This window comes from Equus caballus, chromosome 13 (genome assembly GCF_041296265.1).
Source record: "Equus caballus isolate H_3958 breed thoroughbred chromosome 13, TB-T2T, whole genome shotgun sequence".
NCBI lineage: Eukaryota > Metazoa > Chordata > Mammalia > Perissodactyla > Equidae > Equus > Equus caballus.
The window spans coordinates 25,186,456-25,214,198 of NC_091696.1; the positions used below are offsets into that span (position 1 = coordinate 25,186,456).

Sequence of the window (27,743 nt, forward strand, 5' to 3'; positions counted from 1 at the left end):
GGCCTGGGCTCTAACTGTCAGGCTTCTGTCTGCACGTATGAGTTTCCTGTTGCCACTGTAACAGATTACCACAAACTGAGTGGCTTAAGACACTACAAATCACCTAAATCATTTTGTCATCTTACGGATGTGAAGATCGGAAGTCTGAAATCGGTCTCACTGGGCTAAAGTCAAGGTGTCAGCAGAGCTGGTTCCTTCTGGAAGCTCTGTGACAAGAACACGTTTCCTTGACTTTTTCAGCTTCTAACGGCAGCCGACATTGCTTGGCTTGTGGCCCCTTCCTCGATCTTCAAAGAGCACGCCTCCAAGCTCTGCTTCATCAGCACATCGCCTTCCCCTCTGCCTCTGACTCTCCCACCCGCTCTCATAGGGACTGCTGTGATCACATTGGGCCCACCGGGGTATCCAGGAGAATCTCCTCATCTCAAGATTCTTCACTTAATCACATCCACAAAGTCCCTCTTGACACGTAAGGTAACATTCACAGGTTCTGGGGATGAGGCTGTGGACATGTTTAGGGGCTATTATTCAGCTTTACATCCCACATGGGGTCAAGCACGCCTCATCATAAAGCCAAGCCCACTCATCCCTTCCTATGTTTACCCAGGAAGTTCCCATCAGAGTGAACCCCCAGGTTGGGGAGGAAGTGAGGTCCCCAGAGAACCTGTCAACTAAGGGACCCATGAGAGGGATGAGCAGCCAGCCCAACCTCCTGCTCAGGTTTGGGAAAGTCACACATGTTCAGTCTTCCTGCTTTGGAGCACCTTCTCTGGAAGGCCTTTCTGATCAATCCGTGCTCTGCACTGGCCGCCTCATGATTTGATGGAAGCAGAAGCCAACCAGCCACATCCTGCTTAACCCTGCAAATGGAAGTTCTCTCTGAGGAGGTGAGGTTTGAAGAGACACCTGAAGAAAGACAGCAAACTGGCCATCAGAAGGACTGGGGTTGGAGCACTCCAGACGGAAGGAGTAAAAGCAGAGAGGCTTGAAGAAAGAGAGAACTGGACAAGTTTGGGAAACAGAGCAAGCCCAGTATTATGCATGACCTTGGGGGCCATGGGAGCATTGTGGGGTTTTCTAAGAGCAAGGGTAAGTTGATAAGAATAATAGTAACAGTAACAACAACAGCTAACCATTACATGCAGAGTAACGTCTTCATGTACACCACAACTTGCACGTATAGTATCAGGTACTGTTTTAAGTACCTGATTTACATCAATTTAATTCTCAAAAATTTGCACGAATAGGTACGATTATCCCCATTTTACAGCTGAGGAAACTGAGACACAGAGAGGTTAAGTCACTTGCCAAGCCCACACAGCTAGTGGGTGATGGAAGCTGGAATTCTAACCCAGGCCACCTGGTTTCCTAGTCCCCATTTTAAGCACTGGGGTGTATTGCCTTTCCTGTGAGGATTTCACGCAAAAAGATCATTGTGTGTGTGGCGGGGGAGGGGATGAATAGGAGCACAGAGGATTTTTAGGGCAGTGAAAATACTCTGCATGATACTATACGTGTCATTACACATTTGTCCGAATCCAGAGAAGGTACAACAGTAATAGTGAACCCCACGGATGACAACGATGTGTCAGTGTAGGATCAATGATTGTAACAAATGTACGGCTCTGGCGGGATGTTGATACCTGGGGAGGCTGTGCGTGTGGTGGCAGGGGGTGCAAAAGGGAAATCTCTGCACTTTCCTCTTAATTTTGCTGTGAACCTAAAACTGCTTTAAAAAGTCCTTTAAAAAAAGAAGCATACACTAATCAAGTGATGCAACCCTTCACTTCCTAGGTATTTACCCAAGAGAAATAACAATGCATGTCCACAGAAATACTCATACATGAGTGTCCTTAGCAACTCGGCCACTTGCACATGAATGGCCTTATTTATTCGCGGTAGCCAAAAACTGGAGACAATCCAAATATTCACCTGACTGGAAAAGATCAACAAATTGAGGTATATTCCTATAATGGAATGTTACTCAATAATAAAAAGAAATGAAATATTGATAACACACATAAAAAAAAAAGTGTGTACAATCTCAAAAAAAAATCATTCCAGCTTTAGCAGGAGGGTGGATTGTGAAGGGGTAAACAAGGGGACTGACAGACTCATGAAGAGGGTCTCGTGGAATCCAAGGAAGAAACGTAGGTGGCAGGCCAGGGGTGGTAGCAGAGAAAAATAAATGGATTCAAGATGGATTTGACAAGTGGGAGAAACCAAGGCTGATTCCTAGGTTTCAAGCTTGAGCGACTGAGTAGCCAGTGATGCTTTCACTGAGAGAGGAACAGGCTTGGGGATGGGGAGGGTCCCCCAGCCCAGTATCCTTGCACTTGGGTAGCCCCTGTGCCTGTGTCAACCCTGCAGCCACGTTCTAGAGAAAGCCTAGCACACAGATGCCAAGGTTAGCCTGCACTGGTGGGCCCGTGCCAAGAACCACAAAAGCCTCATTTTATTTAATACACAGGGCTTGGCAGAATTCCCTACCCAGACGGAGACAAGCCCATTACTTCATCTTGTGAGCTGCATTACAGCCTCTGTTTTCGTGTATCTATTAGCAAGACCTCTCAGCTGAAAATCCAGCCAACCTATCAATCACTCCTCCCCGAGGCCCACAGACCAGGCGGCAGAGGCCAGGATCCCAGGAGTTATCCAGAGACGTTTGCACACGGGACTAAGCCCCAAACACTTTCCTGTTTGCGTGTAACGGGCCTCATTGCTTTATATTTTAATTAAAAGCAGATTTTTATCAATCCCCCAAAAAATCTATTGGAGGAACTGTAATTTTGCTTCCAATCTTCCTATTTAACACTCCCGTAACGCCCATAAAAAGCTTTGGAGTTTCAGCTCCTGATCTGAATCTTCACAGATAATTAGCTGGCGGAATGTTGGGGAGAGAAGCAGGTGTATTTTATCCCAGCTTGGTGGGGAGCGGGTGGGTGAGCCGTGGGAGAGGCCCCCCCAAGCAGCCTTGGCACATCTCCCTTCCTGAGACATAAACATGCAATTCATTTAAAGGCACTTTCATTTAGATTCTTTAATTGCTGCCATAAAAAGTGCTTTTCCCTCTTATTTCTGAGGCACCTTATTATAATGCCACTCGGCTCTCCCACCTTCAGTGTCCCCCTTCACCATCCTCAGTCATTTCATTTAACCTGCTCCCTGCCACCTCGGCCCCACCCCCTCACCTTATCTTCAGAGTCAGTCCCCCTCGGTCAGTTCAGGCCTTTCCTGCAGCCTCTCCTGCCCTCTCTTCCTCCTCCCTCCTGCTCAGCCTGCTTCTCACACTTTCCTCCTCCCCTCCTTTCCCTCATTTCTCCTCCTTTCAGACTCAGCCACTATTACCATTAACTGACCACCTTCCGTGTGGGTCAGACACTGTGCTATAACATACGTACTCACCTTCAAGCCTAATAATAATCGTGTGAAATGATAGTGTTACACACACACAACCGCACATGCACTCATTCACACCCACACACACACTTCTTTGACATTTGAAGAATCTGAGCTAGAGGTTAAACATTTATTCAAACCCCTTTTCCCCCTTTATTTTCTCTCCCTTTCCACTCCACTTTGTTAGATGATAGGTAGATACACACGTGTATACACATACACATATAGATACATAGATAGACAGACAGGTACACAGATGGACAGACAGACTGACAGAAGGGCAGATACTAGGACAGTTAGAAGATAGAATAATGCCAAGGAGAGAGACACATAGACACAGACATAATAGATGATAGCTAGAGATAGAAAGACAGATAGAAACGTAGACAGAAAGATGATAGATACATAGATCCATAGATAGACGGAGACAGACAGTTGGGGAGAAGGGGGTGGGACTGCAGCAGCTGGGAAAAATTAGCCAAATGCCTCATTCCACCTTTTTGTCGCTTTTCTCATGAAGCTCGCTCAGTCGCGTTTCTCCCTCCACTCTTATCCCTCTGCTCTTCTGCTAGGTGGAATTGTAGCTCAATGAAAACTCCATGAGGTAGATTTTAAAAGGCTGGAAACAAGATAGCAACTAACAGGCTGTGTGGCTGCCCAGCGTGAATCAGGACACGCGAGACAGTGGGTGTGAAGGCTCTTTCTTGGTAAACAGGTTCTCAAAGGTGAGAGGGTACCAGACTCATCCATGATTGCATAGAGTTCAAGGTCCAAGGTGAGGTGACTTGCAACAGCGGTTCATGCATTTGAATCACCCAGAGGCTTCTTAAAGCACAGATTGTTGAGGTCCACCCCAAGAGTTTCTGATTCAGTAAGTCTGGGTAGGGTCTGAGGATTCATATTTCCAACAAGTTCCCAGATGACGCTCATGCTGTTGGTCCAGGGGCCTCACTCGGAGAAACACTGCTATAAAGTAATGTTCAGAGGTTAATTTGGCTATTATGATGATGTTCAATCATGTCTCTTTTAATTAAATCATATGATCTGGCACATTTGAAAATGAAGGAAACAACTGCGGTTTGATTGTTTTCAAGGTTGGGTCAAGATTTCAGAAGGTGACTGAACTTTAAACCATCCACTGAACATCCTGCCCCACGTTTTCTGACACTATCTGGAACTCCCTTCTCTCCCTCCCATAATCCTACCCATCTGCCTCCTAGTCCTGCAGGATGAGAACAAAGACCTTGTCTGTGTTGTTTCCTATTAGAACTCCAGGGCCTAAAAACTATATCTGGGATTTTGGGGGGAGAGGGGTTGTACACATACGTATACACACACTTATATACATATAAATGTAAACATGTATATGTGTGTTTGTGTCAGGTGAATGAGCCAGTGAATGGATAGGTTACCCTGTATAACAGAACTCTTATAAAATGGGCAGGAAGGTGGACCCAGAGCTGGCCCTCCTGGGTTTCAGGCCAGCTCCACTGTGTTACTCAGAGCCCAGAGCCCGAGCAGGAAATCACTGAAATAGCAAGGCTCCTTACCCTAACAGGTTCCCCTTCTCCCGACAAAGTCCTACATGACTGGCACAGCCTCTCAAAGTCTGTTTATCTCCTAAACTGAAGACACCTGATCACCCCAGCCATGTTCTCATTGTGGGATCAGCTCAAAAGAGACCCAGTGAGGGAAAAAGTCCTTCCACCAGTACTAAAAACGCTCATGCTGATCTCCCATCACTGTGACATCCCTTTCTCGATTTCTGGTTTTTCCTGCCCTTTTCATTTTACACACCCATCCTCTAGGCATCCAACTTGGCATCAGATCCTCTGAGCCTGGATCAAGAGATGATTTGACCCTCCCCAGAATGTCACATTCAAAGTGGTTCCTCTCAGCCAGGGCATCATTTGCAGGACCCAGTGCAAAATGAAAATGCGTGCCTCTTGTTTAAAACTTATGAGGAATTTCAAGACCGTGAAAGCAGAGCCTTAAGCCATGGGCAGGGCCCTTCTAAGCGTGGGGCCCTGGGCCATCACACAGGTTTCACCCAACCTGTGTTTCTAGACACAGCAGAAAGACCCTACGTTCTTCTGAGCCCCAGGGAAGTTCCGTACTCATCTAACCTTTTGTCCACGGGATTAAGGGGGAGTCCTTGAGTCCACATCCCTCCTGGGAGTTTATCAGCTCCAGTGAAAACGGTCCTTGCCCTCCAGTCCCGTGGGGTCCCTTTGAAGTAGTTTCCCAAATGGCCCTCCCTGACCTGACCTGACTGAAAACAGGCGGGTAGAGGAGGCTGGTGGGGAACTGCGCGCACGCCCTCTCCCTCCACGGGCGCTCCTCCTTGTAGGCTGCGTGCACGCTTCCCGGGCCGAGCACTTTGAAATCATCTTGAACTGTTCCACACAGATGCCCAGGAAGACAGACAGTTCCTCTTCGAGGTAGAGAGACAGTGAAATCCTAGGAACCACACCCTTTCTAAAAATGGGTCAGCTCATTATTGGCAGGCATTCTTAGAGGCCTCAAGGGCAAAATAAGTCAAATACAGAATGGCTATTAACTTCCTGAGGTTTCAAACCAGCTGGGGAAATTAGAAAAACTAATAGAAAAATAAATCTTGCAACCTTTAAACGGAGGTAACGAAGAAGTGTAAAGATGAGATCAATCCCAAGGGAAGCGTCGTTTCCCCAGTGCGGCATCTCTCTGCCAGGACTGAATTCCAAACCCCGCTGGGGAAAGGTGTGAAGGAAAGTTAAAGGAGAGTCTGGAATTTGGACCGTAAGTGAAATCACCCAGGGAGCTTTCAAACGGAAACAAAAGGGAAACCGAGCCCAGGCGCTACTGCAGGCAATTCAATAAGAATTCTTTCTCTACAAAGCTTATGACATTTTGTCTAGAAAATTTTAAGAACATACAACACAGAGAGGACACCACCCTGAACTTGCACGCACCTCATCCACTTGCAGAACTTAGCAACTCAAGGCCAATCTTGTTTTACCTCAGCCCCCACCCACTTCCCACTCCCCAAAACACAATTATTTTGAAGCAAATCCTAGAGGTCAAACTTCAGAATGTATCTCTGAAAGATAAAGACTCTTTTTAAAAAAAAAATACCACGTCACACACACAAAAAAGCTCTCTTTATAACAATAATTCCTCAAATAATCTGTCAAAATCTAATTTCCCCTGTTGTTTGATATATATTTTTTAACCATTTCTTTCAGTTGAATGTAAATAAGGTCCATGTGTTACAATTCATTGACATAGCCCCTAAAAACTTTTTTATTTTTTTTGTTGTTGTTGAGGAAGATTGGTCCTGAGGTAACATCTATTGCCAATCATCCTTTTTTGCTTGAGGAAGATTCCCTGAGTTAACATCTGTGCCAATCTTTCTCTATGATGTATGTGGGATGCTGCCACAGCATGACTTGATGAGTAGTGGAGGTCCATGGCCAGGATTCGAACCTGTGAACCTGGGCTGCTGAAGCAGAGCACATCAAACTTAACCACTACGCCACTGGGCCATCCCCTAAAGTTCTTTCCTATTTTTTTTTTATTTTTATTGAGATTATGATAGTTTACAACCTTGTGAAATTTCAGTTCTACGTTATTGTTTGTCAGTCGTGTTGTAGGTGCACCACTTCACCCTTTGTGCCAACCCCTCCATGACCCCCTTTCCCCTGGTAGCCACTAATCTGTTCTCTTTGTCTACATGTTTCACTTCCACATATGAGTGGAATCATACAGAGATTGTCTTTCTCTATCTGGCTTATTTCACTTAATATAATTCCCTCAAGGTCCATCCATGTTGTTGTGAATGGGGCGATTTTATTCTTTTTTATGGCCAAGTAGTATTCCATTGTGTATATATACCACATCTTCTTTATCCAGTCATCAGTTGATGGGCACTTAAGTTGCTTCCACGTCTTGGCTATTGTGAAGAATGCTGCAATGAACATAGGAGTGCATGGGACTTTTGGAATTGCTGATTTCAAGTTCTTTGGATAGATATCCAGTAGTGGGATGGCTGGGTCATATGGTATTTCTATTTTTAATTTTTTGAGAAATCTCTGTACTGTTTTCCATAGTGGCTGCACCAGTTTGCATTCCCACCAGCAGTGCATGAGGGTTCCTTTTTCTCCACAATCTCTCCAACATTTGTTACTTTGTGTTTTGGTTATTTTTGCCATTCTAATGGGTGTAAGGTGATATCTTAGTGTAGTTTTGATTTGCATTTCCCTGATGATTAGTGATGATGAGCATCTTTTCATGTGCCTATTAGCCATCCATATATCTTCTTTGGAGAAATGTCTGTTCATGTCTCCTGCCCATTTTTTTGATCGGATTGTTTGATTTTTTGTTGTTGAGTTGTGTGAGTTCTTTGTATATCATAGAGATCAACCCTTTGTCAGATATGTGACTCGCAAATATTTTTTCCCAGTTAGTGGGATTTTTTTTTTGTTTCAATCCTGTTTTCCCTTGACTTGAAGAAGCTCTTTAGTCTGATGAAGGCCCATTTGTTTATTCTTTCTATTGTTTCCCTTGTCTGAGAAGACATGGTGTCCGAAAAGATCCTTTTAATACTGATGCCAAAGAGTGTACTGCCTATATTTTCTTCTAGAAGCCTTATGGTTTCAGGTCTCCCCTTTAGGTCTTTGATCCATTTTGTGTTTATTTTGGTGAATGGTGGAAAAGAATGGTCAATTTTCATTCTTTTACATGTGGCTGTCCAGTTTTCCCAGCACCGTTTGTTGAAGAGACTTTCTTTTCTCCATTGTATGCCCTCAGCTCCTTTGTCAAAGATTAGCTGTCCATAGATGTGTGGTTCCCTAAATTCTTTTAATCTATAGGTTTCTGCTGTATTCTCTTTGTTTTTTATTATGCAACTTCTTTTTCCTTATGAAGAAATGAGGACAGGTGTGCGGTAGAGTTTCTCACCCTCCGGATTTTGCTGATTAACTCCCCATGGAATGGTTTAACGTGTCCCTCTGTTTCTATATTTCCTGTAAATTAGTCATTAGACATGGAGGCTTAAGAAAATTCAAATTTGAGTTATTTGATAAGACTCCTTCATAGGTGGCATTGTATACTCCAAACAAAGATATTTAGTGTCTGATTGCCTCTTTTTTGTGATATTAGTCCTTAAAAACCATTGCCTAGATTCATTAATTTGTTAGGGTTTTCAAAATAATGAATTCTATGATTCCTTCTTTTGTTAGCTGAAATGCTTCTAACAAGAGACACTCCTTTTTATCAACTTTGTGGGTGCCTGAGATACAGTCAAATAGGAAAGGCAGCATCAATGCTTTATACCTCTCTTCATTCACCGGTCTTTGAAATAAGAAGCTGGTCCCTTAGCATCCTCCAAAATACCCAAAGATTCGTATGTTGCTTTCAGAGTATCACTAAGAGCTCATTAATATAAACATTTTTGATGTGTTTCAATCCATTGCTGTTATTGTTCTCATTCTGCTCAAATTATCCTCCCTTTGGCCAGTGGGAACCTAGTCAGTTTTGCTTCTGAGTCCTCCTGAGATAACGCATGTCATCGTTAACAGCTTCTTCGAGCCCTGGTGTGACACGATGCTCCAGGCTCATGCGTACATTCCTGCCCCAAACTAGAATCATCCATTTCTCTAAGAGGCCTTGGTTTGTTTTTATGCAAAAACGTATTTAGAGGCCACAATCCAGGTGCTGAGAGTGCTTGTTGCTACTGAGTTGATGATTGTTTCTAGATCTCTTTAGTGGACGGAACTGGAAAGTATTTCACATTTTAAGAAAAAATATGAGTTTAAATCATATTTCCAGTTCAAATTCTGGACTACAGGGTTTTTATTTACCTCATTGGTCTTACACATTAATCTCTTCCTCCCGTTAAACAAAACCCAGTTTGGAATTATTAATTTGTTTTATCCCTTACTACATACGACAGTCTCCAAATGACAATATCAACCACTATTGACAATAACGATTACTGAAAACAGTTTAAAATTTTCCTAATTTTTTCTGTTATGATTTATTGATAATCTTCTAAACTTATTTTAATCTGTAAATTCCTGTTCTCTTTCTTTTTAACTATACAAATTTTTTCTTTTTTTGAGGAAGATTAGCCCTGAGCTAACTGCTGCCAATCCTCCTCTTTTTGCTGAGGAAGACTGGCCCTGAGCTAACATCCGTGCCCGTCTTCCTCCACTTTATCTGTGGGACGACTACCACAGCATGGCTTGCCAAGTGGTGCCATGTCCATACCCGGGATCCAAACCGGCGAACCCTGGGCCACCAAAGCAGAACGTGCGCACTTAACCACTGCACCACCGGGCTGGCCCCTATGCAAAATTTTTTAGTGAAGAAATGAGAACAAGCGCCTTGTAGCATTTGTCACCTGAAAACACATTATGCCCTCCTTTCTTAAATAAATGTAGCATGCCCTACACTTAGTTTTTTTCGCTGACTCCCGGCAATGTCTCCCTCGTGCTATGTAGCGATCTCCAGTGCTCCCTTTCACAGCTGCTCGGTACTCTATCGTGGCGATGCGGCGTAGCTCTTTCTGGGCTGTTTCTAGTTTTCTGCTCTTACAAACAGAGCTGTAGTGTAGAACCTCATGTGTAAGACTTCACATATTTTCAGGCTCTTTAGTGAATCTAATGTGCAGCCGGGGTGGAGAACTTCTGATCTAGAGAGAAAAGCAGGTTGTTAAGAAACTCAAGTTTGAATCCCAGCTCTGCCCTTCCCTTACTCCTTGTTACATCTGGATAATAATCTACCTCATTAAAACCTTGTGAATAGCATCAGAGCACTGAGAGGATGGTGCAAAAAGACTGGGCAGAGTTCCGCTCTGCTGTATACACAGTCGCTGGGAGTCAGAATCGACCTGACAGCACGAACAACAAAAAATCTACCTCATAGATCTGTGGAGAGGATCAAATGAGTTAATATAGGTAAAGTCTTAAATCAGTTCTTAGCATATTTTAAGAGGTGTATATTATTTTTGTGAATCTTTAAATTTCTTCTTTAGACTCCCTGACTCAGTTTCCTCAGCTGTCCTGACTGCCTTAGGATGTTGGCACAACAAAATTGATCATCACTGAAATTTCTTGAAATAGCTATAATCTGAAAATGCAGAGAAAGGGTATTGTTTTCATTACCACCATTGTAGAGTGGCCCCTTGGCAGCCTCAACAGTATCAGTACAGCAGCACTCTCCTCTGGAGCTGTCTATCGAGGGTTTCCTGACTCAACCGAGTCAGTGAGACAGCCTGTCAATTCACTCAAACCACTAATTTAATTGATTTTTTATTTTCTACTAAATTGACAGACTGAGTAAATTGACCAAATTGACTGGCTGTTTTGATATCATTTAGCCTCAGCTTGAGTGGAGCTAATCATGAAGGGGAAATAATTGTTATTGACATTGCTGCAATGATCAAACACACCCTTTGCATGGGCCACCAGAGGAGCGCTGGGACCCACCCCATGTCAACCCGCTTCATACTCCACCCAGCTAAGGCTCAGAGAACAACCCCTGCCCGTCCCACTGCACTGCGTTACAGGGGCAATCAAAATAAAAGGCAGAATGGGGCAAAACTTTGGAAAGGATCAATCAACATATAAGTATACATTATTGGTATGACTCCATGTGCTCGATTCTGAGTGGCTGGAAGAACGAACAGAGCTGAGGAAACTTAGATGCTCCCTGTGGCAGAGTGAATAATGGCCCCTACATACCCTGATCTGACTTCCTGGAATCTGTGAATGCTCATTTACACGGCAAAAGGGACTCTGAAGATGTGATTAAACTAAGAAGCCTGTGATAGGGAGGTTACACTGGTTTGTCTTGGGGGTCCAATGTAACAACCAGTGTCCTCATAAGAGGGGGAGCAGGAGAGATTTGACTACGTAAGAGGAATAGAGGATGTGAGGATGGAAGTAAGAGGCTGCAGTGATGCGAGGAAGGGCCTCGAACCAAGCAATGCAGGCAGACTCCAGAAGCTAGAAAAGGCAAGAGAATGGATTCTCTCCTAGAGCCTCTGAAAGGAAGCAGCCCTGACAATAGTGTGACTTTAGCCCAGCGAAACTGATTTCAGATTTCTGGCCTCCAGCACTGTGAGAGAATAAATGTGGGTTGTTTCAAGCCACCAGTTTTTTACAGCAGCCACAGGAAACTAAAACACTCACACCAGTGGTCTTCTAGGTGTGATCCTCAGTGGAGACACTTCAAGGCAGAGGTGAGGCTGAACGGCTGGGAGTCCTGTCCCCTGTTTCTGCTTCAAACAAAGCAATTCTGTTTTAAATTTGGGTTCCATGTATGATTTCATTAGGGGAAGAAAGGATTCTTCTAAAATGGCGGGAGAGAGCAACCTGAAATAGAGAGAGTTGATATTTCTGTATCTATAATACATGGGAAACATTTGGATCAGTGCCTGGCACGTGGTGAATATAATTAAATGCAGTCATGGAAGTGGCAATGGTCGTTATTATCTGCTTGGATTCCTTCATTCACTGATGACAGACTATGGCTCAGAGCAGTTGACTGGCTTGCCCAACGGCATTCAGCTCTTAGCAGCAGAATCAATATTAGAACCCAGGTCAATATAATCCTAGTGTCTACTGCAACCCACATCCTGGATCTTCCCCCAAGTAATAAATGCCACCAGCTGACTGTGCCTTGCATTAAATTAAACTTGATGCATAAGTGCTGTTTTTATTGTATGTCTTTTATCTGCAAATCCATTACCAAGTTCCAAGGAGAGCTAACCACTCTGGAGCTCCATGTGTTGCCCGTAACTTTGGTTGGCCATGGTGCCAACAGGTGATCTTATATTAGAAAAGGATAGCTACTTCTGGTCCTTCCCCCACCCCACACCCGATAGCTGGAGGGATGAAGGCTGCCCAGCCCACAGAGCAGATTGTCATGGAGATGGCAGGGCAGGCCAGAGCAATGGAGCAGGGACAGTGAGGCAGCAATGGAAGCAGCTGCTGGCTCATTAAGGGCACTCAGGTGAAATCTGGGCCACACCAGGCCCAGCCATATGCTCAAATGCAAACCAGAGTTGCTTTCCAATGAATCCCTCCTCTAAACAGCAGCAGCAAAAGCAACACATTCTCCCAGCTTTGGGGACAACTTCTCTTGCTGCCCAGTCACTTGCTTTGATGTCCACTGAGGAGGTGTCCTGTTGGCCACACGTAAAGTAAGAGGAGTCAGATTTTCTTCTAGCCAGTACTTTTCTATAATTGCACTGTACAAGACGAGGAGGAAAGAAATAGCAGATGAGCCTGGAAGACACTGCCTTTTGTCATTCCACTACCCAGAACTCTCATTGTCTTCACTTTACTGGAGGCATTGCCTCTCATCTAAATAAAGCTTCTCAACTGGGCATTCGGGTTCTCAACTATCTCGTCTCTACTCACCACTCCAAGGCTTCTTTCTGTTCTTCCACTCACACCAAATGGGTTACTCATTGGCCCCCAAATATGCCCTTCCATTAGAACACAAGTTTCATGAGAGAAGCAACTTTGACCATCTTTTCAATGCTGTGGCCCCAGTCCCCGTGAGCCTGGCACTTAGTGGGCCTCAGAAATATCTGGGGAGAAATGAATACCACTTGTTCAGTGCCCGCTGGGAATTCAACGCAGTGCTAGGCATTTACTGCCTGAGATGTTAGCCAAGTTTCTAAACCTCCTTGTGTCTAAACATAATTTACAGGAAGACTGCAAGTCTGGAAACAAAACAAACATACGAAATGTCATCAAGGACATCTTCAACTTGTTAAAATATAAAGTGATATCTGTATCTCCAGACTTTAGAACATTCTATTTAAAATGGGGTTAATAATATGTTCATAGGGTTGATGTGAAAATCAAATGAGATAATATGTATAAAGCACTTAGCTCAGTCGCTGACGCAGTGCCACTCTGTAGCTGTTAGCTGTGATTGCTATGATGATATTAGTATAAAGATTAATAAAATAGCAATCAATGCAGGAGACAAACAAGTAAACAATTATAGTCCAAAATGAGAGGTGCTGTCACAAAAGTATGGACAAAGCCCTCTGTGGCCCCAGAGGCTCTGTCTTTAAAATGTATCTAGAACCAGAACCTCTTCACACCATCTCCACCAATACCGTTCTAGTCCAAGCCACCCTCATTTCTCACTTAGAGTATTTCAATTGTCTCCAAACTCTTCTCTCTGCCCTCACTTTTGCCTTCCCTGCCCCCCACAGTCTATTCTCAACACAGCAGCCAGAGATCCTTCTAGAACTTAAGTCAGCTTATGTCACTCCCCTCTTCAAAACTCCTCAGTGGCTCCCCATCTCTCTCCAAGTAAAAGCCAGGCTCAGTGTTGCCTACTGTGATGGTTAATTTTATGTGTCAACCTAACTGGGCCACGGAGGTTCCAGACATTTGATTAACATTATTCTGGGTGTGTCGGTGAGGGTGTTTCCAGATGAAATTAACACTTGAATCCGCAGAGTGAGTAAAGCAGATTGCCCTCCCTTGGGTGGGTGGGCCTTGTCCAACCAACTGAAAACCTGAATAGAACAAAAAGGCTGAGTAACAGGGAATTCCTCCTGCCTGACTGATTCGAGCTGGGACATTGGTCTTCCTGCCTTGGGACTCCAACTGAAACATCAGCTGTTCTTAGGTCTCAAGCCTGCTGACTTTTAACCAGAACTACACCCCCAGCTTTCCTGGGTCTCCAGCTTGCAGACTGCAAATCACGGGATTTCTCAGCCTCCATAACTGTGTGAGCCAATTGCTCACAATTCTCAATTCTCTTAATTATATATATAATATATACACAAATATATATTTATATAGTTATATACATATGTATGTATGTATATATGTGTATATATATAATCTCTTTATCTCTGCCCAATACACCTGTGGGTCATAGGTGGTCTGCCACCTGCCCCAACCCTGGCACCCTCCCCTTCCCTGCATATTCATTACTTATTTGACTTCATCTCTTCCCTCCTTCCCCTCTCTCTCTCTATTCCACCCATGTTGGCTTGTTGTTCCCCAAATATGAGAAGCCCAATTAAGCTTAAAGACCTCAGTGCCCCGCCATGCCCTCTGCCTAGAATGCTCTTCCCTCCAGTATCAAAGTGCCTCACAATTTCACTTCTTTCAGGTCTCTGTCCAAATGTCACATGACTATAAAGCTTTCTCAAACCTGCTTATATGAAATAATACACACACACAAACACACACACACACATTTTTCACTTTACTTCCCTTAAATAACTTTAATTTTCTCTATAGCATTTATCATTATATGACATACTGTATGTTTACTTGTTTATTTATTTAATGTCCGTCTATCTGTCTTTTTCAACTAGAATATAAATTCCTTGAGAGTCGGAACTTTGTCGTCTTCACTGCTATATCCCAACACCTAAACCAGTGCCTCGCATTAGTACTGAGTAGTGCTCTATGTCTATTTGGTGATTGAACTAAAGCATACAATAAAACTTTGATTTTAGAAGGAGAGAAAGATGTTATAGATAGTTGGCAATAAAGAATATATAGACAATCAGAGTAGAAGCCTAGGGTTCTGCTGAATGTTGACTAGGAATTAGGCAGCAAAGAATTCAGAGTTTTGTCCTCCAACAAGGACCTGGAGGAGAGACACTCCATACTGCTGATTAAGGGCTGACCTTTATGCTTTAACAGCCAGCAAAGCAGAGAGCATATTTGACATCTTTGCCTGTAAATTAAGGAGTCCAACCAGGATATAAGCTTGAGGTGAGTTGAGTGAGTAGACCCAGGCAGGGCCAAGATTTTCTCAGAAAACAGCTCTGGGTCTGCTCCAAGACTGAGATAAATTGGAGACAGAGGCCCTTTAGTTCAATGCCAATGAGAATAGCTGCAATATTTTTAGTTGGAAATAGCCCACCAGAACCATAAAATCTCAATGAAGAAATCAAACATAGAAGGTCTAGTTTTAAGCAATGTGACATTCTGGTAAATCCCCACGAGAAGCAGGGGGTGAAATATTGCCCCTAGTAAGTAAATGAGTTGTCTTGCAATAAATGGTTGTCAGAAGAAAGAAGTTGAGAAGGCTAAAGTTGCAGTGTACATCATGGTTAGGAAGAAAGAGACTAGAGGCTGGAACTGCAGAAAGCTGGCTCTGGTCTGCACTAGGATGGTAACCAAACGGGAGACAGTGAGTGCCAATCTCCCTAACCCATAAAATGGGTATTAACTGCTATACCCTATTCCACAGGGTAACCACAAGAATCAAATGAGGTGAAGTTTGCAGAAGTGACTTAAAGAATTGTAAGCCCCATATAAGTGTGAAATAATAGCAGAAGGTTATCAGCAAGGAGTTTTAAATATGTTCCATGGATGTAAGTTAGGTGGACAAGGTTTCCTGAAATTGATTAAGCGCAACTCGGGAAACAAGCCTAATCAATTAATGCTGTACCTACAACACGCCTTGCATCTCTCGGCCGGGACGAGCCTCTTTCCTTCCTGTCCTTCCTGCTCATTCCGGTCTTGTCACAATCAACAGTACATCGTCAAGCTGGACCTGAACACCAAGAACTTGCCTCTTTGACAAGCCACCTCTTAGAGCCCTGTTGACAATTGTAATCAGCTGTCACTGATTATAGTCATACATGTTTGAAATGGCGTGCGTTCAAGGTTATTCATCATAGCATTGTTTATAGCAAAAAAAAGATTGATAACCGTTTAAGTGCTGATGTAAACAAATTAAGATACCTCCAAAGAATGGAATTCTATCCAACAATTCCTAAACTCTAATAAGCTCATTATATACTGATACGACATCGCTGTCAAGATACATTAAGTTAAAAAAAAAAAAAAGGAACAGAATGGTGTGTATAAGGTATGCTACTTTTTATATAAGACAGAGAGAGAAAAAGAAGACGTATGTGAGGGTTTTTACTTGGATTACACTGAATATCTCTGAAAGTATACCTGTGAAGCTAATAACATTGTTGCCTCTAGGGAGAATTAGGCAATTGATGAATGAATGAGTAATTGAATGAATGAATGAGACAGAAAGATAGGCGATATACTGTTTACTATATATCCTTATACATTTTGAATTTTCTCCCACTTGAATGCGTTTCCTAAAAGTTAAGTTAAAAGTAAAAGGACAAAATAAAATACATTCATGTACTCATTGTTGAAAAACTTCAAAGCATGGAAAAGGGGAAAGAGAAAATAAGTATGAGTCCATAGTCTCATAACCAGAAATAATCATTATTAATGCTCGATATATTTCTTTCCAGTTGTTTTTCTTTGTATATTTTACATAACTAAGATCACATAAGCTATAGACTTTTATATCCTACCCTGACATAATCATATCATAAGCATTTTCCCACATCACTAAAATGTTAACAGAAAGATTATTTTCATGAATGATTTCTACTCCATCATACAAATACACCACAGTTTAACTAGTACTCTTGAACATTTAAGAAATTTCCAATTTTTCATAATCATTTTTGGGCATCTATCTCTGTCTATGTCTCTGATTATATCTGTAAGCTGAATCCCTAAAAATATACTTACTGGGTAAAAGGTATGATTTTTTTTTCAGTTTCTTGATGGAGATTGCCAGAGTCCCTCCAGAAATCCTACATAGTTTATGTTCCTACCAGATGTGAATGAAAGGACCCTTTGCACTATAACCCATGCAGTTGTGATGTCACATAGGATGCCAGAACACTAGCCATTCTCCAGCTTTGAATCAGAAACCAATAAACAGGACAGCCTCTCTGAGAACCTGAAGGTATGAGTGATACAAGTTTGCTAGTTGCTTTATAAAAGCATCTTTCCTGTATTCCTGAGCAAGTTATCCAGAACTGGCAGATACTAAAAGCACCATTCTGTGAATAACACTGTTCCAGGTATTCTTTGTCCCTTGCTCAGAGAAAACTCTATTCCATAAAGCAACTGTCTCTCCTTACAATCAAATACCCCAGGCTTTAAATTAAGCCACACAACTGTGCTCCAGAAAAATATCAACAGTACATGGATTTCAAGTTGGTCTGAGAAGCAAGACTTCTGGTATGAACATGGCTACATAAATAAGCAGTCTTCTCCCCATTACTCCTTATTTTTCTCCTCCCCCCAAAATCACACAAAATCAAAAGAGAATTACAAACTCTGGTTTCCACAAATTTGTAGGTGGATATAATCAGATTCCAAAGTGCATGCTAGGGCCCCCAAACCGGCTGAGGGTGAACTGAGATTCGCCTGGGGAAAGTGAAGAGTGAAAGCGATGAGTGACAGGAGAGCCCAGCAGGGACACATCCCAGAAAGCACCACCTAAATGGTAACCCGAAGGTGAGGGCTCATCCTGAAGCGCAAAATCTACACCCCGTGTTTACAGGGATTGGGTGAACAACACTGGTGACTTGGGCCCTCTGGGGCCCGGTGCACTCCCAGCAGCAGAGAGGAGGCAGGACGCACAGAGAATCACAGGCTGAACTGCGTAACAGTCTGTCTCCATGGAGCAGAGGAGGGAGCATCAGAGGCTGCCAGGGCCTCTCCTAGCACAGGAACTTCCAGCAACAAGCTGGCTCAGAAAACCCAACCCAGCCCATAGTGAATAACAACAACAATGGTGTGATTATTATTCATCGTTGGAATAAGAAGAATAATAGTACCAGTATTTATAATATCATAGAGATCATAGATAGACAACAACAACAATAATAGTATAGAAAACTGGTTCAGCACCAAAGCAGAGACTCCATAACAAAAAATATGGGCAAAAGGCATAAAAAGTATCCATTTCCAAAATTTCCCAATGAAATTTGGCTGGCAAAACTCAGGAAAGAAGGAGGAAAAAATAGAACAAACATCACAGAAATGAAAACAAAATATGAAGGTGCAAAAGGGAGAACACACAATGCAGAAAACAGAAAAAGGTATATAGAGACAGATATGCAAAAGGAATAAAAGGACGCAAAATGAAACTGGGAGTCACAGAACGTGAGAGAGAAAATGACAAATGTAAAGACAGGCAAAGGAGATCCAATATTGGACTCCCCTTAAAATACAAAAGTAAAATGAACCAGAACCGATGAAGGAAAGCAAATATTTAACAATATAGTTCAAGAAAACTCTCCTGAAATAAAAGCTTGACTCTATGTGTTGAAAAGGAATACCGTGGTCAGGGAAGCTGACCCAGAAGAGTCAACACTGAGACATCTCCTGGCAAAGTTGCTGGACTTTCAAGATAAAAAATCCTTTGAGCTGACATTTAAAGTTTGATTACAAGAGAGAATCATCAGACTGACTTCAGATTTCTCCACAGCAACACTGAACACTTGAAGACACTGGAGAAATGCCTAAAAATCCCCAAGGATTCAACATCTGAGCCAAGAATTTTCTGTGGATCCAAATTATCCTCCAAATGCAAAGACTATGGACAGTTTTGAACATGCAAAAACTCAGGGATTGTTGTCCCCAGCCCTTCTTGAGGAAACTTCTAGAGGATAAACCGCAGCCATGTGAGAAATGTCTGGTTCTAGAGAGAAAGAACCGGCTGTGAGTCTCAAATACATGCACCTGAGAGCAAAAGAGGAAACACATATGCAGATTTGGATAACAGAAGAGAATGTGGGTGTTTATGCTCTACAATCTAGAAAAGGTAACCGGAGAAATGGATGCCAGAAGACAAAGAAGGAAGGAGCTAGAGTAATTCTCCTATTTGCCTTATCTGTAACAGATGAGTCAGAAAATATTAGTTAAAGCTGGAAAACCATGGAATCAAGATGTCCTAGGAGCAATAAAAGTCTATGGACAGTTCAAATGTAAACCACAAGAAAGACCTTGTTATTGACTAAATTTGGGAAACGAAGGAGAAGGAAGGACAAAAGAACAGGAAACACATTGAGTTTATAACTGTTCCTACTAGGAAACCAGGTAGATGTTGTGTAGAGAAATAGGGACTAAGAGAATTATATAAAGCTAGAATGAATTTTATCAAGGGAACAACTGGAACAAAAATACCAGCCCTCCTAAATATCAGAACTACACACACGCACACACACAAAGTAAAGATCACAGAGTAAAATACTTAAAAAGAAGCAATTATAAGGAGCACACATAAAACAATATGAAAAACTAAACCCAAGCATACGCATCAGTATGTAAATGAGCCTCAATCATTATTAAAAGTTTTTCAAATCATATTACAAAGAAAATCCAAACTCTGTGCTATAAAGAGAGATATTAAAACAAAGCAAAAAAAATTAAGGACTGGACAAAAGTATACCAGACAGAAGCAAACAGAACAGAAGCAGGGTTTATGATGTTAATATTAGACAAGGTGGAATTGAGGCCAAAAAGCATTAAAGAATACAAAGAAGGGCACTTTATAATGCTAAAGGGCACAATTCACAATTTAGGTATAACAGTTATGAATATTTATGTACTCGATTACCTAGCAGCAATATTCCTAGAGCAGAAATTACCTAGACATATAGAAAAATAAACAAAAACCTGCCAGCTGCAGAAGACTTTAATTCAATTCTCTCAGTCCATGATAGAGCGAGGTTATTTATCCCAGCCTTGTTTGTAAAAGGGCACTACCTTCCGTGTAAAAGAGAAATAAGAATAGGAATTCGCATTTGTTTGTATATGCATGAAGAGACTCTGAAAGGAGACTCCAGAAACTAGTCATGGTGGTAATCTGCGTGTGGTGGAGGTGAGGGATGCTGAGAAGTGAGCCAGGGGTGGCGGGAGGGAGAGCCTTCACTGCAAACCACACACACACACACAGATGTATAGGTGTATGTATATGAGTATGACTGCAGCACTCATTCATTTAAAACACAGACTCGTGTGTGCAAAGGGGCCCTAAGTCACGGTCTCTCTCTAGTGCTAGTAGTCCTTTTCAGACTCTTGATAAAAAGTAAAATCCGGTTCCATTGTCCTTCAGATTACCTGAAAATCAACAAACAGACTTTCTGCTTTGCTTATTGATGCTTAATCCTTCCCCTTACACAATGACCATGGGCCCAAGCACACAAAAAAGCATGTGCCTCCCTTTAACCATATCTCTAGAAAGTCAAGTCTTATTCTCAAAGGCTCTAGACCTGAGCCGTCTGATGTGGCTGTGACTTGAAATACAGCTAGCTCAAATTGAGATGTGCTGTAAGTGTGAAAGACACACCGAAGTTCAAAGACTTGGGATGGGAGAAACAGTGTAAAATATCTCATCCATTTTTAACATTGACTGTACATTGAAATGATAATATTTTAGATATATTGGATTAAATAATGTATTTAATTAGAATTAATTTTGCTTTTTACTTTCTTAGCAAGACTGCTGAAACATTTAAAATTATATATGTGGCTCACATTATTTTTCTACTGCACGGAGCTGCCCTAGGTAGTAGAAACATAAGCAGACAGGCTAGAAGAGATTATGCTGCAGTAACAAGCAACCCTAAAAATTTCACTAACTAACCACAACAATGTTTATTTCTCAGTCATAATACATGAGCAACACAAGTGAGCAGGGGAATCTGTTTCCGCGTCAGTAAAGTACCCAGGCTGACGGAGGCTCCAGCCCAGCGCGCGCTCCTAGTCACTGCAGCAGTGGGACAGGAACATGGTGAATCAAGCTTCAGCTCTAAAAGTTTCCCCTTGGGAGTAACACAGAGCATCAGTGCTCACATTTCACTGATCAAAGCAAATTTCCTGGCAATGCCTAACTTCACAGGAGGCAGGGTGGTGCAATCCGCCCTTATACCCAGAAGAAGACAGAAATGTTTCATGAACGGCACAAGTGATCATGACATGTCACTTTATGTCCTATTCAAGCCTAAGCTGGTATCTAAACAACTGTACATGTTGACTCCAAATGATTTGAAATGAACTATTTTTCAAACTTACCTAGAGTTCGCTACATTCAGAAGGAAAATGATTTCAGGGAACACACAATCGAATGGAGTCCTGCTAGGTCATCTCATTTGACCTGTGAATACTTCCAGTAATTGGGTTGCCCACTCCACCATAAGGAGACCCAATGTCATGTGCAGTAGCCAGTTTTTATAAGAATTCATGTTGAGCCAAATCTGTTTTGTGCTTTGTACCATAATTCAGAGCTGTGCAGTATATAGTTCATCAATCTTTCACCAAATAGTTTTCAAATATGTGGAGACATCTACCACTTCTCTCCTGGGGAGCTTCTGCTTTCCAGGCTAAACACTTCCAACTGTTCCTCATGTAAAATGGTGCCATATCTCCTTATTACCTTGGTTCTTGTAGTAGATAGCTGTATTGTTTACAATTATACACTACCCCTTTCTCAGAAAGAAAACTGAACTGTGACCTGCTGGGCTTGGCCATGTCACATCTAAACAGAAGTTTTAAATGCAATTGCAGGGATCTGCTCAGACCCCACTTGATCTTTCCCTATGTCAAAAGTGTGGGCACATCTGTCACTGGGGCTACTCCTTCAGCCTGGGTCCCAGAGTGATGTGATGAGTGGAGTAGAGACCCCCAGACCCACAGCAGCCCACCTAAAACATAAGCAAGAGATTACTGTTTATTTCTATAAGCCACTGAGATCTGAGGTTGTTTATTGTGTGGGCAAAGCTAGTCAATACAGAAATAATCCACAAGTAGTAATTTTAGGAAAGGTTGGACTTTTACTGTCTGTCTCATCGTCAGAAGATTTTCTCCATATGATACTTTGCAGCACAATACCTAATTTCACTTATTTATTTCATGAACACGCAGATAGCAGTTACTCTATGCCAAGAAACTAGTCCCAGCACTTCACAAAAATTAATTTACTCTGTCATCTTCAGACTCTATCAGATAGGTTCTCTTATTATTCCTTTTTCACAGATGGGGAAACCAAGGCAGAGAGAGGTCAAGATCACACAGCAGGCAAGCAGCAGAGTCAGCGTTCAAACCCAGGCAGACTGGCCCCAGAGTCCATGTCCTTAACCTCTATGCTACGCAATTATCATAACCGTTAATATTTATTGAGTTAACTTATACTAAATACATTCAATCTTGTTTGATTCTCATTATCACTCCAGGAAGTGAGAGGAACTGAGACTCAGAGATGCAAAGTTACACAGTGACCTCAATGGCCACAAAGTCCAAGCTTAATAAAGAAGAAACCTCCAAATACTAATATAGTTAATCTGTTCGATCATTCTTACTCAAATCTGAGGGGGGCAGAGACGCATCAACCAAATCTTACCACCACTCTATTTCCAAGAATTCTCTTTGTGCTTATCACCATCACTATCATTGATAAAGTTTTACTGGATGTCTACTTCAGGGAAGGCACCGTGCTAGGCTCCCTTACCCCAGTGAAGACTGGAGAAATAGACTTACTATAATTAGGCCACGATGTGGTGAAAGATAAACACCCCTGTGGATGGGGAAGCATCTGGCACCCCAGTCAGGTGGCTCTCACTTGGTGACTACAGTTTTCACAAGATCACATAGCAGCTAGCTGCCCCAGAAAGTAGCAGGTACAGAAAATACAATTTCCTGTCCTCCTCCTGTTTCATTATCACCAGGGAGGGCACTGGCATTAAAGGAGCAGTGTGAAATGGACAATTCACACATCTTCCAAGTTTCTCAACAATGTTGGTCCCTGCTGTTGCCACGGCCACTGCAGCTGCTGAGATCTCAAAGTCTTCTCACAGCAAGAAGAATATGAGACACGGACCTGCAGAGAAACATGTGCAAACAGATGTGTGTACGTGCTTGCACACACACGAACACACACTCCCCACACCTTTCTTCACTCCCGAGAAATGGCGGGGAATACAGAAAAAAGAGAAGGAGGCAGCAAGCGTTTGAGAACAGGCCCCTCTTTCACTGCTGGGAGGCTTCAGAAGAGCAGTCGGAGTCCTTCTGCAGCACAAGGTAACAGGCCAGCAGGCCGGTGGAATCTCTTTTCTCCAGGCTCTCCCTTCACGGTCAGACAGATCACTTCTGGAGTGCAGTGGTACAAGGGCCTTCGAAGACTTGTCTGGTTCACCCGCCACCCACAGACGAGGTGCAGCCACTGAGAATAAGGACCTGCGCTGGTCCCTGTCCAACCAGCCCTCCAGGAGCCTCCTGGTGCCAGGTGCAGTCTCGGCCTCTCCCAAACCTCTGGACCATCCTTGCCTTGAATCAGGGAGAATTAAGGAGCTCAACTCCCATACTATGAGCGGTCAGACTTCAGGCAATCCTGCTCTGATTCTGAGGCCTAATTCTTAAAACTGAGCCTCTTCCCCATTAGTACATGTATTGGTCAGGGATCTCCAGAGAAACAGAACCGATAGGAAATAGATAGATAGATACATAGATGGATAGATAGATAGATAGATAGATAGATAGATAGATAGATAGATGGATGGATAGATAGACAGACAGATAAATAGATAGATAGATAGGAAGAGATTCATCATGAGGAATTGGTTCACATGATTATGGAGGCTGAGTAGTCCCACGATCTACTGTCTACAAGCTGGAGATGCAGGAAAGCCAGTGGTATAGCTCTGGTCTGAGTTCAAAGCCCTGAGAACCAGGAACACTGAGGGTGTAAGTTCCAGTCCAAGGGCAGGATAAGATCAGTGTCCCAGCTCAGCAGGTAGGCAGGAGCAAAAAGGACAAATTTGTCCTTCCTCTACCTTTTTGTTCTGTTCAGGCCCTCAAAGGATGAGATGATGCTCACCCACATTGGGGAGGGCCATATATTTACTGAATCCACCAGTTCAAATGCTAATCTCATCCAGAAATACTCTCACAGACAGACCCAGGAATACTATTTAATCTGGGCACCCCTTGACCCTGCCAAGTTGACCCATAAAATTAACCATGACCAGCACCTATACCCCAGCCTCTGGCCACCAGACTCTGTTTTGATAAAGTGCCTGCAAGTGCCTCCAGGAGAAACCCACTATGCTTTTACTAATCTCTCTTTCCAAGGCCAAGTCTCCCATCATAAAAACACACCTGGTTGGGGCTGGCCCTGCAGCCGAATGGTTAAGCTTGCACGCTCTGCTTTGGCTGCCCAGGGTTCGCTGGTTCGGATCCCCGGTGTGGACATGGCACTGCTCATCAGGCCATGCTGAGGCAACAGTCCACATAGCACAATCAGAGGCACTCACAACTAGAATCTCCAACTATGTACTGCGGCTTTGGGGAGAAGAATTAAAAAAAAAAGATTGGGAACAGTTCTTAGCCCAGGGGCCAATCTTTAAAAAAAGGAAAATCCACCTGATTACTTCTTGCTGAATCAGTGGTTGCCTGCCTGTCATTTGTTGTCTTATATGGTCCTGTTATTACATGTTTCATGCTGTCATAGCATTTGGAGGTTACATGTCCCCCCACCAGACCCCACAGTTGTTTGGGGCAAGGGCCATGTAGGTTCTGTCTTATTCATCCGTATATCCCTAACAACTTGCCCCCAGAGGAGGCCTGCAGCCAATAGCTCTTGAATGATCTCCCCTTACCAGCCACGGTGGTCTAGCATTGCGAGCTGGGTGGTCAACATGCAAAGGACGAGAAGGTTCAGGTCAGCCCAGGAGAGTTACCATCAAGAAGTCAAAAGACACACTTGCCTCACAAAGCCCAGTTGAAGGAGACTGACTTTTGCCTCTTTCTGTCAGTGTTACTATGGGAATAGAATGCCTCATGTGAGGCACATCCATACAAGCAGTGTATTTCTTCCAGGTAGCATCTCTGAGTGCAATTCCCACTGCAAGGATCAGGCCTTCCTCTCCTGGGCAGCATTAAATGCCGTTATGGGGGAGCCAGAGTCCAAAAACAAGGGGAGCCCACTGCCCTCTCTCCACTCCTTGGGACTTCTCTTTATGCCACTCCATCTTTCATCATCTGTCTCTCCCTTCCTCTCCAGCCCAAATGCTCAGATAGCCAACTGGCCTCTCCAAATCTTCTCATAAAGATAGTCATCTGATCTATACAAAGGAGGGCAACAAAATCACTTCCAGGTCAAGGGGATGTTTCAAGCAATTTTATCTGCTCAAAAACAACAACGGAGTCAACAATAATACAGCTATTCTCACATGAAGGAAAAAAGGGCCAGATGATGGACTTCTGTAGAAAAAAAAGGAAGCAAGAATTTACTGAGCGACTTCTTTGTGTCAAGCTTTATATTGATGCATTTTCTCACCTAATTCACGGAGCAGTTCCAGGCAATAGGTATTACCACCTCCATTTACAGAGGAAGCCATTAAGGCTGAAAGATCCCAAGTAATGATTTTAAATCAGAAAGCCAAGACTTGAACTTAACTTAGATTTTCTGAATCCCAATCCAGTACTCTTTCCACTATACCAGAGTACCTACCACAAATAGTAAGAAAAGATCATCCTAACCAATAGTTTCCCCTTCTAGTCTATCTCAGCGCTTCAAATAGGTTACCTTCAGTTTGCCCTTTGGCCCCATTCCTTCCTTCCCTCTGTGTTGCCAAAGTAGTCAAAGGATTGGGGAGGCGATCCTTTGTGAGTGAAGTGAAGGGAAGAGATTAGGCACACCACATTATTGGGCCTCAAGTATTGGCTGGTTTGGGGTCATGTTTCTGACCTACCTGCCATGTCTGAAAGTTTTGATATGCTTTCTGTACTGTTAGGGGGTTCCCCAGCCCTCTTCTCTTGATTCAGAGGACATGTTTCCATTCTGCCCTGTCTGAAGGCTTTATCGATTTTGAAGCAGTGATTCTCAAATTGTGGTCCTGAGGTGGCAACATCAGCATCACTGAAGAACTTGTTAAAACTACAAACGTTCAGGCCCCTCTTCAGACCCACTGAATCAGAAACTCTGAAGGTGGCACTCACCAGCGATCTGTCTTTTAACAAGCCCTCCAGATGATTCCAAAGCACTCTCAAGTTTGAGAACCCCTGATTTTAAGGCTAGTTCTCGTGCCTTCCAAACACAGCGCCTCTTTCCAGCCCTTCACCCATCCCTTTATTTTGCACAGGACCCAATTTGAGAAAGGTGGCATTGCAGTGGCAGGTGAGACTTAAACTCTGCTAAAACTGATGTGTTTCCTCATTTCTGGTTCTGTCAGATACCTGATCTCAATTTTATAATACTCCAGAGGCCCCACCCTCAGAAAATACTGATTCAAAATAAGAACAGATTATTTTAAAACGCTTGTTGGCACATTGATGCCACTGGCTGGTTTCTACTGATTAATTAATCCTTATTTGACCTGAATTAATGTCTAATCTGTGTAAAATGATGGAGATTTGCTCGAATGCAGCAAATTTGAGAATATAAAACCTAAGGCATGTGGGAGTGGATTCAGCATCAGACTGACATGAGGATTAAAGTATTTCTTCAACGGGTACATTATTTGAAGTTTGATTTTTCTTCCTTTCTCCTCCCCACGCCCCCTCCTTCAAGGAAAAAAAAAAATTACCAGAAGACATAAGCATATTGTCTCCCCTTCTCCTAAATGAAGGTAAACTGACAGCGCTTTCAATGAAAGGCTCTGCATGATTGGAATTAAATGTCAAATACGATTTTCTGTTGGCAATTCAAAGTGTTGATGTCAAAACCATCACTGACAGGACGGTGGCAGATTAGTATCTGTCTGGATCTCAGCATCACACTGCGGGAAGGTTTATCATTTAGTAGATTAACACAGCTCTCTTCACGCTACCACTTAAGAGATAATTTGTTCAAGCAGGAGCCGATTAGATTGTGGCTGCCCATAAGCAGGAGGCCTCCTCCCCTGAAGTTCTGTCAGGCATTTGATGGCACACCCTGCCCCCTGTGGGGGTCTGCCATCATTACGGGTGACAGGCAGGAGAGGTGAGAGGACCACAGCTGCTGGCAGCCTGGCTGTCAGTAGCCACCATGATGTTTGCCGGTGATGTCTCAAGGAAAATGGAGTTCCTATTGATCCAGCCAATATGAAATGGCCTTCCAGGTTGGAGATTTGATTTATTTAGCTTCTGCTTCTCACGTGGGATGGAGAGAGGAGGGGGACTTCCCAGCAAGTCATTGAATCATGTACTCCAACACTAGGTTTCTTCTGGCTCTGGGAAAAGAGACGGTGATCAGGGCTCAGAGAGGTTAGGAGACTTGCTGAAGATCACAGAGCTTGGAAGGACGGGAAGGGATAGTTTGTATTGCTTGAGACTCACAAAGTGACAAACAGGGTCTTAGTCACTTTTATCGCCAATGTCCTGTGTAATATTCACAAAGACTTTGATGTTATGAGGCAGACTGGGTTAAGGGTGTAAGTGACTTGCATATGCCACAGCAAGTCCACAGCAGAGATAGGTTAGAACTACGTCTCCTAATTCCCAATTCAGTGTATTCTCTGCAACCTATTGCAGAGTATACCTAGAATAAATATTCCA

At 43.0% G+C, this 27,743-nt stretch overlaps 1 long non-coding RNA gene across 1 annotated transcript; it reads right to left on the bottom strand.

The window, feature by feature from the left end:
* Positions 1-9,719: 9,719 nt before the first annotated feature.
* On the bottom strand, positions 9,720-17,037 carry LOC106781528 (uncharacterized). The gene is made up of 3 exons (XR_002799450.2): positions 16,947-17,037; positions 11,574-11,756; positions 9,720-10,072 (listed from the first exon to the last, which is right to left on the bottom strand). It is a non-coding gene; the product is annotated as an uncharacterized lncRNA (long non-coding RNA).
* Between the last annotated feature and the right edge of the window lie 10,706 nt (positions 17,038-27,743).